The following is a 16,706-nucleotide window of genomic DNA, read 5'->3' as shown; positions in this document are numbered from 1 at the left end:
ATAAAATTTTGTTAAAACATAGATATAGTTTTGTGTTGCTGCAATTAATGTTGAACTCTTACTAGTGTCTGATGTCCAGAGTCGGCCGCATTTCAAATGTAAAATTACCTTCTTTCCTCTCATTTTTCCCAATAACTTAAAAACTCAAAACATTTTCAAAAACTCAAATTTGCCCAACCATTGTGCAAACTGTTATCGTATTACATTTAATCCTAGTAAAACATATACATTGCTAACTGTTAGAATATAATTGCCATCATTTTTGATGGTTTCAGACCCACAGCTGGACACGGCCCGATCGACAATGACTGTCCCGATAATGGCCAGTGGAGTCAGGAGATGTAGTCATGTCTGTTCTCCTCTGGTTAGTTCCTGGTGCCTCCTCCTGTGTGCCACTTTGTCCTGCAAGAGAGGATGAAATGTGTCAGGGAGAATTGTAGAGGCTGTTTGGCTGTTATGGTTGGATAGCTGGCAGTGAGTGAACCCTGCAAGATGTGGCTGTAAAGCTTGTAGCAATGCTAAGTGTGTGAGGGTGTGTGGAGCATAAGAATATCAGATATGAGCTCTGATAGTTAGAGCTTGTTGGTCAGTGAGTGATGGGTAGATTTTTTAAATTCATTCTTGAGATATGGACATTGCCAACAAGCCAGCATTTATAACCCATCCCTAATTGATTTTGAAATGTTGAGCAGCCTTCTTGAACTGATGCAGTCATTGTAGTGTAGGTACATCCACAGCACTGTTAGGGAGCGTGCTGTTAGGATGGGAGTTCCAGGATTTTAACCCAGCAAAGTGAAGTAACAGGGACATATTTTCAAGTCAGGATGGTGTGTGACTTGGAGGGGAGCTTGCATGTGGTGGTGTTCCCATGTGCCTGCTGCCCTTTTTTGTCTAGGTGGTGAAGGTTGTGGATTTGGAAGATGCTGTTGAAGGAACCTTGGTGAGTTGCTACAATGCAGCTTGTACATAGCATACCCTGGTGCCAACATACGCTGGTGGTGGAGGGAAAGAAGGTTTAAGGTGATGGATGGGGTACCAGTCAAGTAGGCTGAACATAAGACCATAATAAATAGGAACCGTCAAGCCTGCTCCACCATTCAATACAATCATGGCTGACCTTCAGCTTCAACTCCATTTTCCACCCACTCTCCATATCCCTTGTTTCCCTGAGAGACCAAAAATCTGTCTATCCCAGCCTTAAGTATATTCAACAATGGAACATCACAACTCTCTGGAGTTTGGAATTCCAAAGATTCATGACTGTTTGAGTGAAGACATTTCTCCTCATCTCAGTCCTGAATGATCAACCCCTTATCCTGAGACTGTGCCCCCCTGTTCTAGATTCCCCGGCCAGTGGAAACAACCCTGTCAACCCCCTTCAGAATCTTGTGTTTCAATGAGATCACCTCTCTTTCTTATAAACTCCAGATAATATAGACCCAATTTACTCAGCCTCTCTTCATAGGACAACCCGCTCATCCCAGGAACGAATTTAGTGAACCTTTGTCGTACTGGCTTCAATGCAAATATATACTTCCTTAAACATAGAGACCAAAACTGCACACAGTAATTCCAAGTGGTGCCTCACCAAAGTCCTGTAAAATTATAGCAAGACTTCTTTATTCCTGCACTCCAATCCGCTTGCAATAAAGACCAACATGCCATTTGTCTTCCTAATTGCTTGCTTCTGTATCTGTATGCTAACTTTGTGCTCCTTCACCCTTTGAACATCAACATTTGCAAGTTTCAGAACTTTTAAAAAATATTCTGCTTTTCTATGTTTGTGAGCAAAGTGAATAACCTCACAGGTTTCCCATTGTATTCCATCTGCCGCCTTGTTGCCCACTGATTTAACTTGGTCATATCTCTTTTCAGCCCCCTTGTGTCCTCACAGCTTGCATTCCCACCCAGCTTTGTATCATCAGAAAACTTAGATACGTTATTCGCAGTCTCTTTGGCTAAGTCATTAATGTAGATGTAAATTGCTGAATCCCCAGCTGCTTTGACTTGTGAAGCTCCTGGTGTCAAGTTTCTTAAATCTTATTGGAGGTGTCCTCATTCAAGCAAATGGGGAGCATTTCATCACAATCCTGGCTTGCTGTGAAGATGGATTTTTAAAATATATTTTTGGGAATATGGTAATATTCTGTAAGGAAGGCTGTGAGTGTGTGTGTGTGGCTGTAATTAAACTGGGTGAAGGTTAGTAAAGACACAGCTTGTCTGTGGGAACTGAGAGATAAAAGGTGAAGGCGCTAGATGCATGCGTTTGTAAAGAAAGGCTATAGTGAACTTGGATTTACAAGTCATAGAGCCATAGAGGTCTACAGCACAGAAAAAGGCCCTTTGGCCCATCGAGCCTACGCCGGTCAAACAAGTATCTAACTATTCTAATCCCATTTTCCTGCACTAGGCCCATAGCCTTGTATAGGGTCATAGATGTGTAAATGTTTGGGTTTTAAAATTTACGTTAGGTGATAGGTAGGGTCTTGACTTTTCAGCTGTTAAATTTCAAAGGGCAAATTAGAAATGACAAGGCACTTTTACAACTTACAAAGGTTTCACAAGTAAACAAAGGAAGGTCATTAAATTTTATTTGTCCCGAAAGTAGATGCAATAGAAAGAGATGAAAGATTTTTATATTTTGGAAAAATTGAGTTCAAAGAAGTGCTTAGGGCATGGAATCTAAGATCAAAGGGAAAAGGATATTTAAGGAAAGATGTTTAGTTGAGTTGTGTTGGCTGTGTGGGGAAGATGTCCTGAGACCAGGTCTGTGCTGAGCAAAGGTGTGAAATCTGCAGCAGCAATCTAGTGTCAAGCCAGAGAAGTCTTTGTCTCAGAAAGCAGTTTGTTTTCTGAACTTTCTTGGATTTCCACAGCAGAGTGGAAGAGAGTGAGATATTGTGTGGTATACCTTTTACTAAAGCGACAGCAGTTTTGTCTTGGGTAATATTACTAGATTTTTATGGTTAAGAACCTATAAGGGACTGTTGCCAAGTAGTTTACTTATGTGTTCTGACCAAGCGGGTTTTTTGGGGGCAAGTTTTGTAAGACTGTTTAACTTAATAATTTAAATCTTGTGTGCTTAAGTTTCTTTTTCTTCTTGTTAATAAATCTTTTAATTTTAAAATCCTAGAAGTGTTACTGGGATTCTATGCTTCTGAGATCAGTAGTTTTCCCTCATTTTCAAAATACAAAAAAAAGTTATGATCAGTAAGACGAGTTTCCCTCTGGGATTTGGCTTGCTCAGAGAATAACATCGGCTGCTGTAGCGACAAATTTGGGGGCTGTTTGTGGGATCTAAGATTCCTCGATTGAATTGGGATTTGTGAATTTAAAGGTTATGATTATGAGGAGAGTACTGAACTCAGGAGTTTTGTGCTGAAGGATTTTAAAGCGGTTGGAGTGCAACATGGCTTTGGCAGTTGGTAAGACTTTTCTGGAATGGAAGATATGACTGTGGAGCATTTGAAATCTCTGACTAAAACTCAGTTGAGAGAGTTAGCAGATAAAGTGCAAGTAGAAATAAAAGCAGAATTTCATAAAGCTGATATGGTTGAAGTACTTATTCAGCGTTTAAAGTTAGAGGAGAAGACACCTGAAACTAGTGTGTCATAGCTGGAGGTAGTAAGACCTCAGTTGCAAATGAAGCAGCTTGATATGGAAAGAGACAGAAAAAGACAGAAGTTTGAATTTGAGAAAGAAATGGAACTGCAAAGTCTTGGGGCAGAATGTTGCCCTTGTCGGGCAGGGGAGGGCGGGGGCAGTCGGGAAGCCGACTGCCGCCAGCGATCAGGGCCTGACCGCGATTTCACGCTGGCGGGCCAATTAAAGCCCGCCCGGCGTGAAACGTAAGCTTCAGCGCTGCCTGTGCGGGGAGAGGAGTGGATGTGCAAGTGGGGCAAGCGTGAACTTTACAAGAGTGCTCACTCGCAAATTTCCCAGACCTGCCTCAGGGAGATGAACAGATTTTTAAAAAATAAAAGATTTTATAAATGTTATAAAACATGTCCCCTCATGAGTCTGTCACATGAGCAGGGACATGTTACTAATTAAATTTAAAAATGTTTATTTTATTTTTATTTGCTTTTGTAAACATCAGCCTACCTGTGGATGAGGTTTCCAAAAAAGTGCAAAGGCTGCTTGGCCTTTTCACCTGCCCACCAACTGTAAGGTTGGACGGGCAGCGAAAAAATTCTTTTAATTAACTTTTTAATGATCTTAATAGACCTTTTAATTGTCGGCGGGCACACTGCCGACTCTGGCGCGTGCCTGCCGACCAAAATATCGCACGAGTGAGCGATGACATCGGGACGCTCGTCCAATGTCATCACGTGTCATTTTACACTTGGTTGGGTCAGGCGCACGCCCGCCCAACAAGCTAAAAATTTTGCCCTTGAATTGTAAGAAAAAGAAAGAGAAATGAAAAAACATAGAAAAGAAAAGGACACATTGAAGGAAATAGAAATAATAAAGCTTCAATGGGGAAAGGAGGAGCAAGAAAAGGAAAAGACTGCAAGAAATAGAAATGTGAAAGACTTCAGCTTCAGAGAGAGAAGTTAGCAAGTGAGGAATAAGAGGAGGAAAGAAATAGAGAGCTTCAGAGAGAGAAAGAAGCCAGACAATATGAATTGATAAAAGTGAAACTTAGAATAAAGGATGAAAGGAGAGAGAGTGATTCAGGTGGTGACTTTGAATCCTTCGAGCAATTTGATTTAACTAAGAATCTTTGGTTGGTGCCTAAATTTACAGAGGATGGAGTAACTACCAAGACATATTTAGAGGAAAGACAAAGTAAAAAGATCAGGGAAGCAGCTGTTTTAGCAGAAACTTACGATATTTCACACAGATAGTTGAGTGTAGGAAAGGATCTTATGGAAGTTAACAAGGAAATTGGAGTTATAGAAAACCTAGAGATGGTATAAGTGTTAGTAACAAGTTGCCAGTTGAAGGATGCCAGTCTATTAAAGATGGAAAGATAGAAGGCAAAGGTGAAGGAAGAAAAGTAGTATGTTACCATTGTAACAAGGCTGGACATACAAGATCAAATTGTTGGAGGTTAAATGGGAAAGCGATGGCAGTGATAGGAACTCAGAAGAGTTCTGTAAGTAAAAATGCTGTGGGCTCTGAAACCCAAGTGCAAGACAGACCAGTAGCCTTTATATAGGTGAAAAAAAGTCAGTATTCGTCAGAGAGGTGGGAATGTGTTTGCAATCTACCCAAGAAAGTTCTGAAGGGCAAGTTACAGGGATGTTTAAGAATTTTATATGCGAAGGGCAAGTATATCCATGTGTTCTGGGAAGAGCAGGAAAAACTGTTAAGATCTTAAGAGATGGGGGCTAGCCAGTCATTAATGTTATGAAATAGTGCCATATGTTGTCCAGCAGGGTTATTGCAGGAGAAAGTGTTAGTGAAATTCACAGGGGTTTCAAGCCTATTTTGTTATTTAAACTAAATTTAAAAAGTGGTTTAAAGACAGGAGAAGTGATTGTTGGAGTGGTGGAGAAATTGCCGATTGCAGGGGTTCAATTTATTCTAGGGAATGATATAGCTGGATTGCAAATATTGATTATACCTACTGTAGTAGAAGAACCTGTTGAGATGAAATCAACAGAGGTTTTACAGAAGGAGCATCCTAGATTGTTTCCAGATTGTGTGGCGACGAGGTCACAGGCACACAAACTTAAACAGGAAGAGGAAGAATCTAAAAGACAGGGAGGATACGGAACCTCATTTGGCTGGATCTATCTTTGAAAAAATTATTCAAGAAGAGGAGATTAGAGGGGATGAGGCTGAGGTGTTTAGTTCCTTGAAGTTAGTGGAGTTACAGAAACAGGATCCAGACTTAAAGCAGCTATACCAGACAGTTTAATCTGAAACAGAAGCAGAATACATTCCAGAAAATTATTAACTTAAAAACAATGGGTTAATTAGGAAATGGAGACTGAATGAGGTAAACTATGTAGTAAATACCCCAGATAGAAGAAAGTCAGCAAATGTGCCATGTAAACATGCTAAAAAGTTACTTTGACAGAGAGGATAAACAGAAGGAGATACTAGTAGTTATAGCTAAGGAAGAGGAACAGAAATTAAAGATTTTGAAATTGACCTTCCTCTGATTAAATAGGACAATGAGGAAGTACTAAAGAATCTAAATGTTTTATTAAGTTATTTTCCAGAAAACCGTCAAAGTAATTTATAAGAGTTGTTGCAGTCGCATAAAACAATTTGTGGAAATAGGAAGTCAAATTTGGCTTTGCATGATGTTGATGTGGAGGATTCAGTTTCAATAAGGAAACACCCAAATAGATTAAATCTAGTAAAATTGGCTCAAATGCAGAAAGAAATTGAATTTATGCTTGAAAATGACATCATAGAGCCCAGCCAAAGTAATTGGAATTCACCCATTGTAATGGTGCCAAAACTGGATGGATCACAAAGACTGTGTATTGATTACCAAAAAGTGAATGCAACAAAGGCAGATTCATATCCTATTCCGCGATTGGAGGATTGTATCGAGAGAGTGGGACAGTCAGTGTGTATCACAAAAATTGACTTGCTGCAGGGATACTGGCAAGTACCCTTACCCAAAAGGACAAAAGAGATATCACCTTTTGTGACACCGGATGGTGTATATCAATGCAAAATAATGCGCTTTGGTATGAAAAATGCACCAGCAACATTCCAGAGACTAACAAACAAAGTGATTGAAGGACTAAGCAATTGTGCTGTCTATATTGATGACTTAGTAGTATTCAATCAAACTTTGGAGGAACATCTACAACATTTAAAGGAACTATTTGATTGACTACAGGAAGCCAATTTGGTTGTCAATTTGGCTATAAGTGAATTTGCAAAAGTGAAAGTTACATGTTTAGGCCACACTGTTAGACATGGTCAAGTGGCCCCTCAAGATGCAAAAGCCGTTGTAGAATTCCCAGTGTCTACAACGAAATGAGAAGTTTTAAGATTCCTGGGCATGAGTGGGTTTATTGGAAAGATGTGCCAAATTTCAGCAGTGTACTTGACTGGATTATCAAGAAAGAACAGGAGATTCCAATGGACACAGGAGTGTTATACTGCATTTGACAGCTTGACAGCTGTACTAACTACTACACCAGTTCTAGCAGCACCTGATTATACAAAGCAGTTTAAAATGGTAGCTGATGCCAGTGATGTGGGTGTTGGTGCTGTGTTGCCACAGGAAGATGAACTTGGACTTGAGAAACCAGTGGGGTATTTCTCACGGAAGTTGAATGTGCATCAGAAGAAATATTCAACTTTAGAAAAAGAGACTTTAAGTTTGGTTTTAGCTTTGCAGCATTTTGAAGTGTATGTTGCAAATAAGAGACAGTTTATACAGACAACAATCCTTTGAAGTTTCTGGAAAAGTTTCACAATAAAAAGGGCAGATTGTTCTAGGAGAGTTTGTTACTACAACCGTTCAATTTAAAAATTGTACATGTGGCTGAATGAGAGAATTTAATTACAGATGCGTTGTCGAGAGCTTAAGTTCAAAAGGACTTGGATGTTGGGAATTTGAAAATGCGCTGGAATGAACTTTATTCTTACAAAAGAGTTGTATATATTTTCATGGTTGATGCATGTACACCATAGTGTAATAGATTTTTGTGTATAGATAAGTATAGTAAGTAATACGAAAACGACTGAATACTACTAAGTCATTATATACAGCACAATTGCTTAGTCCTTCAATCACTTTGTTTGTTTTGAAATATGATGTTTCATTTTTTTCCATTGAGGGAGATGTGAAGATGGATGTCATTTTAAAAAATATTTTGGGGAGTATGGTGGTATTCTGTAAAGAAGGCTGTGAGTTTATGTGGGTGGACGTAATTAAACTGGGTAAAGGTTAGTAACGACAGCTTTTCTATGGGAGCCAAGGTAAGGGCGCTAGATGCATGCATTTGTAGTGAGAGGCTATGGTGAAGTTGGATTTAGAAGTAAATAAGTTGTGTTTTAAAATTTGCATTAGGTGATGGTAGGGTCTTTACAGATGTTAAATTTCAAAGGGCAATTTAGAAGTGACAAGGGACTTTGACAACTTAAAGGTTTCATAAGTAAACAAGGGAAGGTTATTAAATTTTATTAAAGGTTATTAAAGTAGAGGCAATGGGAAGACATGATAGATTTTTATATTTTGCAAAAAATTGGGCAGAATTTTCCGTGCCCACTTGCAGCAGGTCTGTTAGGTGGCATGTGCGGAAAATATGGCGTGACCTGCTTCACGACGGCATGGAGGCAGGTCGCAATTGTCCACTCAGCCCACTGACGGCAGGTCGTGTTTTCCCACCATCAGTTGGTGGGGAGCTAATTGTAATACATCAGCATATAATTAAGAGGCCATCCCGCCAGGCTCTTGGAACCCCGCCGTATTGTCCATCTGACGTGTTTCACAACAGCACGCAGGCGACATGAATTTGGCAGCCTTCACTTTGGGGGAACTGAGGTGAGTAAGCAGCAGCGTTCTCCACAGCTCGCCTGTTGTTTACAGGCCTCAGGGGCGCTGGGGGGGCGGGGCCAAATGGTGCCTGGCCTTGGAGGTGACTGCTGTGGGGGTGGGGGGGGGGGTGCGGGGCAGGTGGTGTGTGTCCGGGAGCAAGCACCGGCCAGCCTTGGAGACGACAATTGTCGGTGGCTGGTGTCGGGGGGGTGGGGATGTCAAATGCTGCCCTGGCGCTGCATCCCGCGCACAGGCAATCAAGGAGGGGGGCAGGGTAAGCGAGGGGAGTGGCCACGCATTAGGGACACCTGTTTAAACTGATCGTCCCTCTGCTACTGAGACAGATCAGACACAGCCACAGTGATATGATTAGGGTCAGGCTTCTAGCCTGCCCGCACATGCAAGCAACGTGGTAACACCAAAGGGCCACCAAGCGTTCCATAACTTACCCCCCCACCTCCCCTACACCAACCCCAAGCACAGACTTCAAGTCTGCCACTACTTTATTAGATCATGGAGCAGTTGGACTGCACACGTTGTACAATCTCTTCGCCAACGCTGGCCATGTAGCAGTCACTGCTGGAGGCGCTCACAGCCTCTTGCAATCTCAGCATCCTGGTTTGGACCAGTGTCCCCCTTGTCGCAGGTTGATAGGGCAGCCATGCAGCGCACTCATCTCTGGCCATCCGAGGGGTGACCAGCGCTCTCTGGGAAGAGTTGAGGGGTGGTCACACAGGGCCAGGAAAGGTGCTAAGTACAGCCATGATAACTATGTCTCTTTCTCTCTCTTTCATGCTGCAGGAGGACCACGTCAGGATCATGGATCCTGGTGACCTAGCTGTATGTCTGATGGCCCACAGAGACTGTAGAAGACTGAGGAGAGAATTATTGAGGTGCCTGGCCGCGCAAAGGCAGGAGCAGCAACCTCATGAAGAAGGGGCTGCTGGGGCTCCCGTACACGCTGCCCAGGAGTGACAGTGAACCGTGGCTGGTTGGTGCCTAGCGACACCCAGGTTCTATAGACGCAGCCTGTCATTCCTGCAGATGAGCGAGAACCAGTGTCACTGACGACTGCACACATCTAGAGACCTGGTGGCTCACATCTGCCACTTACTGCAGGGCTTGGTGCCAAGGGGACATGGAGAGCATCCATTGCCAGTAGCTGTGAAAGTAACCGCGGCACTCAATTTCTATGCCAGTGGCTCCATTCAGGGCTCCACAGATGACCTCTGTGGGATTTCACAATCCGCCACACACAAATGCATTGATGAGGTCATGGGTGCCATCTTCTCCATGGCAACAACTTTGTGCATTTTGCCCAGGACCGGGACAGCCAGGATGCAAGGGCCATTGGATTCTCCCAGATATCGGGATTCCCAAAGGTGCAGAGTGCGATTGACTGCCCTCATGTGGTGCTCAGGTCTCCGTCGCTAAGCTCAGAGGACTTCATCAACCACAAGGGATTCCACTCATTGAACATGCAGCTGGTGTGCAACCACCAGAACGCACCCTGCAGGTGTGAGCACAGTTTCCAGGGAGTGTGCACGACACATACATCCTGAGCCGCTCACAGATCCCTGCAGTCTTCCAGGGTCCACAGAAGCTGCAGGGTTGGCTCCTCGGGGATAAGGGCTATCCGCAGAGGCTGCAGCCTCAGACTGCAACAGAGCGACGATATAATGAGGCTCTTGCAGTAGCTTGCAACTTGGTGGAGCAGACCATCAGGATGCTGAACATGTGGTTCCGGTGCCTGGACCGGTCTGCTGGAGCCCTGCAATACAGTCCGCAGAGGGTGTCACGCATCATCGTCATCTGCTGCGCCCTTTACAACCTGGTGCAGCAACGGGGTGAGGACCTGACTGAGGAGGAGATGGAGGTGCTGCATGTCTCCTCCAATGAGGAAGACACCGACAGGGATGAGGCTGAGGAGATTCTCGGAGGCGACGATGACAGGGATGAGGCCCTCGCACTGGCTAGACGAGGCAGGCACACTCCAGAGGCCCTCATAGCTACCAGATTTGTGGAGGATGATGACGACATGCAGCGAGGTGACCCCACAGATCCTCACATCGCAATTGTGAACATTTGACTCCAGCCTGGCTTATGGCAACGGGACTACCCTTTGAGAATGTTCCTGTCATGGAGATGCAGTGGAGGTCCAAATAGTCGCTGGATTGCAGGAGGATGATGACGATATGCAGTGGGGACACTCCATAGATCTTCACATAGTCTCTGAGAATGTCTGACTACCGTCTGGCCGAGGGCAGTTCACCTGCGCTCCATGATCAGGGTCATATCATTGAGATGCGGCCATGAAACTTTAGAAGTTCTGATGCTTTGTCTCTGCCTTCCTTGTCCGCCTTCAGCACCTGAGTGTTTCAGGGGCTGGAGCACAGCATCAGAGGTCACAGAAGCTGAAGAGATGGGGGACAGCCCCTCCATAAAGGTGCTGAGAGCACATCGAGAGAATGAGAGAACTTTGTGGCACCTGCCCACTACATTCTCACAGCAATGACAAGCACCGCTGAGGTGCAGGCATCAGTAATGTTTCCAGGGACTGTGAAGCTGAACCATCACTTTGGTCTGAAGGCTGCACAGAGCACAGGGAAGAGGCCCTAGTCTGAGACACCTGCCTTTATCTTGTGCAGAAAGGTTTCACATCTGAATAACTGGGAGAACACTGGGAGTTTATTGACATTAGTGAACAGTATGTGCAAGTGATTAACAGCCGTGCCCAGGCTGTGCAACTAATTCTCCTTAACTTTCCTAACCCTGCTGCTACGTCTTGTTGCTCCCCAGACATCCACAGCAGAGGTGGAGGCAGTCTGCTGACTGCGATGCCCTGTCTCTGATGACATCGGCGGGCGTCCTCTGGAGGGCCGAGACTTGGAGGGCCCAGGCCTGCTTTCAGGGTCATGCCATGTGGCAGTGGCACCTTCCTTGGCCTGTGGAGCTGGAGCTGATGAGATCACAGGAAGAAGGGAGTCAGATTGGCCGGGCACTCTCGAAATCACCTGAATGGATGGGCCCGGAGTGTGCACCTGCTGATCCTCCTCCCTATGGGTGCCCAGGGGCCCCAGTCTGACTCCTTGAGGAGCAGGGGTAACTGGAGTGAGATCGAGCTGCCCAGCACCCCTCTCGCATGCTGTTGGAGGCCAACTATGGCATCAGCGTTGGAGTTGAACCTGCGCAGCAGTGCAGGAGCGAAGTCCTGGACCAAGGTCTCCAAGGCCACCCTACCAGTGGTGACTTCTGTGCATTGGCATGCCAGCAATGTCACCTCAGCCTGAAGGCAGATGGATTCCTCCATTGTGCCTTGCAATCTAAAGAGTGCAGCAGACAGCCCTTCCTGATGTTCCCGAGCTTGCCTTTGCAGCGCCAGCAACTGTGACATAACCAAGTCCAGAGGCTAGTTTTCTGACTCAGACTCAGCAACATTCTTGCCTCCAGCAGTCCTCTGAGTGTTGGAGACCTGGGAAGTCCCTGCTGCCACCTGCTGTAGATCAGACAGTGCGACGTGCTCACCAGATTGTGATCCCGGGGCTACTCTAAACCTAGGTCCCACCGAGGTGTGAGTCTCTGCGCTGGTGGAGGGTGTGGGTAAATGTCGTGATGGGACTTCAGGAAGGGTGCCTCCAGATTCCTCTCCAGAGGTTTCTGCAGGGCTTGATCGGAGGCCCTGGGTCATGGACTCTGTTGGCTGTTTGGCAGATGTGCCTGCGAAAGCAAGGAGAGATAATTAGCGCATGGCACTGGCCTGTGAAACATCACTCACGGCATGCTTGTTTGATGGATGTTGCACTGCTGGATCCTCACTTGGTAGAGCATCACCAGCCTCACCGTAAGAATAGGATCGGTCCAGATCGTGGCCGGCCAGTTGGATGACTCTGTTTTCAAAGTGTGTGAGAACCTTGATTTCGGGCGTTCCTCCACGTTCTGTGACCTCTCTCTCTTCTTGTGTGCCAGCTTGTCCTGCATAGTTAGAGATGGAGAAGGAGTAAGCAAGATGCCCGTCAGGCCAGATGATAAATATGCCTGGCCTATGTGGGTGGTGAGTGGTCCCATGGATGGGATGAGGACAGTGACGGTTTGTGTGAGAGAGTGAATGGCGATGTCCTTTGAACTGGCAGCGAGTGTGTGGCCTGTGGATGTGTGATGGGTTTGTGAGTGTGAGAGTTGAGAGTGATGAGAAGAGTGACTTACCCTGGTGGAACGGAGTAGATCATTCATCCTCTTGCGGCACTAGGTGGCTGTCCTCTTCTGAAGGGTGTTGGCACTGACCACTGCTGCCACCGCCTACCAAGCTGGATTGGTCACATTGCTGCCCATCCTGTGACCAGGGCAGGGGTACAGGACATCCCGGTCGGCCTCCACCGCGTCCATCAGTCACTCGAGGGACCGGCCATTAAAGTGCGGGGCTGCGGTCTTTTTTCCTTTGATGGCCATGTCTTCCGTGCAGCAGCGGTGAGCTGGAAGCAATGAATGCTGTGCTTGCAGCTGAACTTTAAACATGGCGCCCGGCGTGATGTGGCAGTGGGGTGATGGTCAGCGGCTGAATGAGAGCCTGTCCGCCATGGAAACGGCGTGTTTCCTGGGAGTGCATAAATAATGAGGCGGGTTTGGGACGATACGTTGTTTTACCCACCCGCTACTGCACTTAGTGCAAATCTGGGAAAATTCTGCCCGTTAACTCTGTTCCTCTCACCACAGATGCTGCCACACCTGCTGAGTTTTTATTAAGGACTTTCAAGGATGGCTTTTCCATAAAGTGGACAAGGCTCCCTTAACCTCTACAGTTCTTTGATGCCGAGCTTCCTGTGCCACATTAGGCCCACCATCAACACCAGTTTTTTACACTTTTTTCCAAACATTGCTGTCATGCACCCCTACTTCATTCTGCTCCCAGCTGAATCTGTGCCTTAAAATCTCAATTTCTCCAATGTTCTGCAGTCTGTGTCCTTTTTTGCACAAATTCCTGCACATCCATTTCTCACTTCCTGCAAAGCCCAATGGCTATGATTTAAAAAATTCTTATTGCCATTTTCAAATCTCTGCACAACCACACAACATCCTATTGGATCAACCTTCATCCGCAATATGTGCAACCCTACAAATCTAATATTTCTGATGCCAGATTATTTGTTGACCCCTTTACTCCACCAGTGGAGGTCGTTATTTCACCTGTGACATCCTCTCGCAACCTGTGTTTGAAAGCAACACTTCGCAGTAAGGATCTCTAACCTGTACCAGTTAACCCCTCATTAATACAAAAGCAAACTAGGCGAATGCTGGAAATCTGAAGTAAAAATAGAAAATGTTGGAAATAGACAGAGGGTTGGGTAGCATCTGTGGGTTGTGAAACAGAGTTAATCTTTCAGGTTGATTGCCTTTCATCAGAACTGGAAGAAGGTAGTTCTGTTTATTTGTACCACAAGTGGGTTGGACTGCATTTCTGATTGGTCCCCTTGGAGGACAAGGCAAACCAATAGTTTGTTAGGAATGTGTAACTTGATCCAGCCTGCTGCAGAGTAATTCAAAGTCTCTGCATCATGTAATTGATCCAAAACAAAAATAAAAATACCTGGAAAAGCTCAGCAGGTCTGACAGCATCTGCGGAGAGGAATGCAATTAAAGTTTCGAGTCCATATGACTCTTCAACAGAACTAAGGAAAAATAGAAAAGAGGTGAAATATAAGCTGGTTTAAGGGGAGGAGGGGGGGACAGGTAGAGCTGGATAGAGGGCCAGTGATAGGTGGAGATAACCAAAAGATGTCACAGACATAAGGACAAAGAGGTGTTGAAGGTGGTGATATTATCTAAGGAATGTGCTAGTAGGTGACATTAAGGATGGAAAGCAGGACGAGCAATGTACCGATAACCCTAGTGGGGGTGGGGTGGGGGGAAGGGATAGGCTAAAAGGTAAAGATAAAACAATGGATGGAAATACATTTAAAAATAATGGAAATAGGTGGGAAAAGAAAAACCTATATAAATTATTGGAAAAAAGGGGGATCGGAAAGGGGGTGGGGATGAAGGAGAGAGTTCATGATCTAAAATTGTTGAACTCAATATTCAGTCCGGAAGGCTGTAAAGTGCCTAGTCGGAAGATTAGGTGCTGTTCCTCCAGTTTGCGTTGAGCTTCACTGGAACAATGCAGCAGGCCAAGGACGGACATGTGGGCATGAGAGCAGGGTGGAGTGTTGAAATGGCAAGCAACAGGGAGGTCTGGGTCATACTTGCGGACAGACCGAAGGTGTTCCACAAAGCGGTGACCCAGTCTGCGTTTGGTCTCTCCAATGTAGAGGAAATCGCATTGGAAGCAGCGAATGCAGTAGACTAAATTGAGGGAAGTGCAAGTGAAATGCTGCTTCACTTGAAAGGAGTGTTTGGGCCCTTGTACGGTGAGGAGAGGGGAAGTAAAGGGGCAGGTGTTGCATCTTCTGCGGTTGCATGGGAAGGTGCCGTGGGAGGGGGTTGAGGTGTAGGGGGTGATGGAGGAGTGGACCACGGTGTCCCGGAGGGAACGATCCCTGCAGAATGCCTCCGGGGGGGGTGAAGGGAAGATATGTTAGGTGGTGGCATCATGCTGGAGTTGGCGGAAATGGCAGAGGATGATCCTTTGAATGCGGAGGCTGGTGGGGTGATAAGTGAGGACAAGGGGGACACTATCATGCTTCTGGGAGAGAGAGGAAGGCGTGAGGGTGGATGCGCAGGAGATGGGCCGGACACGGTTGAGGGCCCTGTCAACCACCGTGGGTGGAAAACCTCGGTTAAGTAAGAAGGAAGACATGTCAAAGGAACTGTTTTTGAAAGTGGCATCATCAGAACAGATGCGACGGAGGCGAAGGAACTGAGAGAATGGGATGGAGTCCTTACCGGAAGCGGGGTGTGAGGAGCTATAGTCGAGGTAGCTGTGGGAGTCGGTAGGCTTGTAATGAATATTGGTGGACAGTCTGTCACCAGAAATTGAGACAGAGAGGTCAAGGAAGGGAAGGGAAGTGTCAGAGATAGACCATGTGAAAATGATGGAGGGGTGGAAATTGGAAGCAAAATTAATAAATTTTTCCAGGTCCAGACGAGAGCATGAAGTAGCACCGAAGCAATCATCGATGTACCGGAGAAAGAGTTGTGGGAGTGGGCCGGAGTAGGACTGGAACAAGGAATGTTCCACATACCCCATAAAGAGACAGGCATAGCTGGGACCCATGCGGGTACCCATAGCCACACCTTTTATTTGGAGGAAGTGAGAGGAGTTTAAGGAGAAATTGTTCAGTGAGAGAACAAGTTCAGCCAGATGGAGGAGAGTAGTGATGGATGGGGATTGTTCGGGCCTCTGTTCGAGGAAGAAGCAGAGAGCCATCAGACCATCCTGGTGGGGGATGGAGGTGTAGGGAGATTGGACGTTCATGGCGAAGAGGAGGCGGTTGGGGCCAGGGAACTGGAAATTGTTGATATAATGTAGGGTGTCAGAGGAATCACGGATGTAGGTGGGAAGGGACTGGACGAGGGGAGAGAGAATGGAGTCAAGATAGCAAGAAATGAGTTCCGTGGGGCAGGAACAGGCTGACATTGATCCAGTCATTTTGGGGCAGACTCCAAAACTCTCAGTGCTGACATTTTCAGAGACTAGACAGGGTTCACACTTCTTGTTAGGAGCACTCACAGTACTCATGCTACTGAGCTCAGTGAAGGCACAGCACTCAACTGCACCCCCAACACCACCAGCAACCCCCTCACCACAACACCAACATTGCCCGCAGCCCCCAACACCACCAGCCCAACCGCACCCCCACCCCCTACAATTCCCGCAGTGTGTCTGACCTTTTCCAGGCAAAAAGTAGTTGGGGGAGGAATCACTCTGGCTAGGCATGTTAATGGTATGTTAACTATAATATTATGGTTAAGGATATACAAGTGGAGGGCATTGCGTGATTAAGTATCATGAGCAAATGGGACACAGAGTGTTGATTAAGGAGGAGGCGGTCTTATGTAACATTGCATTCTGTAAATAAATCCAGTATTAAGTAAAAGCTTGGCATCTGATTTCCTACTTCACCATCTGGCTTCGGAATGAATTAACATGGTAGCAGAGAACGGTTGCCTGAAGGTGAAGATTGGAAACTATAAAACATGTTTTCAGACAGAAGATTGTAATCTGAGTCTCTGTCAGTCATTCTTGACAAAAGTAAGTGTAAATTGTCAGGGTACGATTACCCACCAATGATCTCTGAATCTGAACCTTATG

At 45.7% G+C, this 16,706-nt stretch overlaps 1 protein-coding gene and 1 long non-coding RNA gene across 3 annotated transcripts in view; one reads left to right on the top strand and one right to left on the bottom strand.

The window, feature by feature from the left end:
* Positions 1–16,706, top strand: part of adamts9 (ADAM metallopeptidase with thrombospondin type 1 motif, 9) — a 306,177-nt gene that overhangs the window by 203,626 nt on the left and 85,845 nt on the right. The gene's annotated exons all lie outside the window — the stretch shown is intronic.
* Positions 183–16,706, bottom strand: part of LOC144681736 (uncharacterized) — a 56,983-nt gene continuing 40,459 nt past the window's right edge. The window contains exon 3 of the long non-coding RNA XR_013576833.1: positions 183–402. This is a non-coding gene — a long non-coding RNA (uncharacterized LOC144681736). The remainder of the gene's footprint in view (positions 403–16,706) is intronic.

This window comes from Cetorhinus maximus, chromosome 6 (genome assembly GCF_964194155.1).
Source record: "Cetorhinus maximus chromosome 6, sCetMax3.hap1.1, whole genome shotgun sequence".
Classification (NCBI taxonomy): Eukaryota; Metazoa; Chordata; class Chondrichthyes; order Lamniformes; family Cetorhinidae; genus Cetorhinus; species Cetorhinus maximus.
This window is presented reverse-complemented; position numbering and strand designations above follow the sequence as displayed.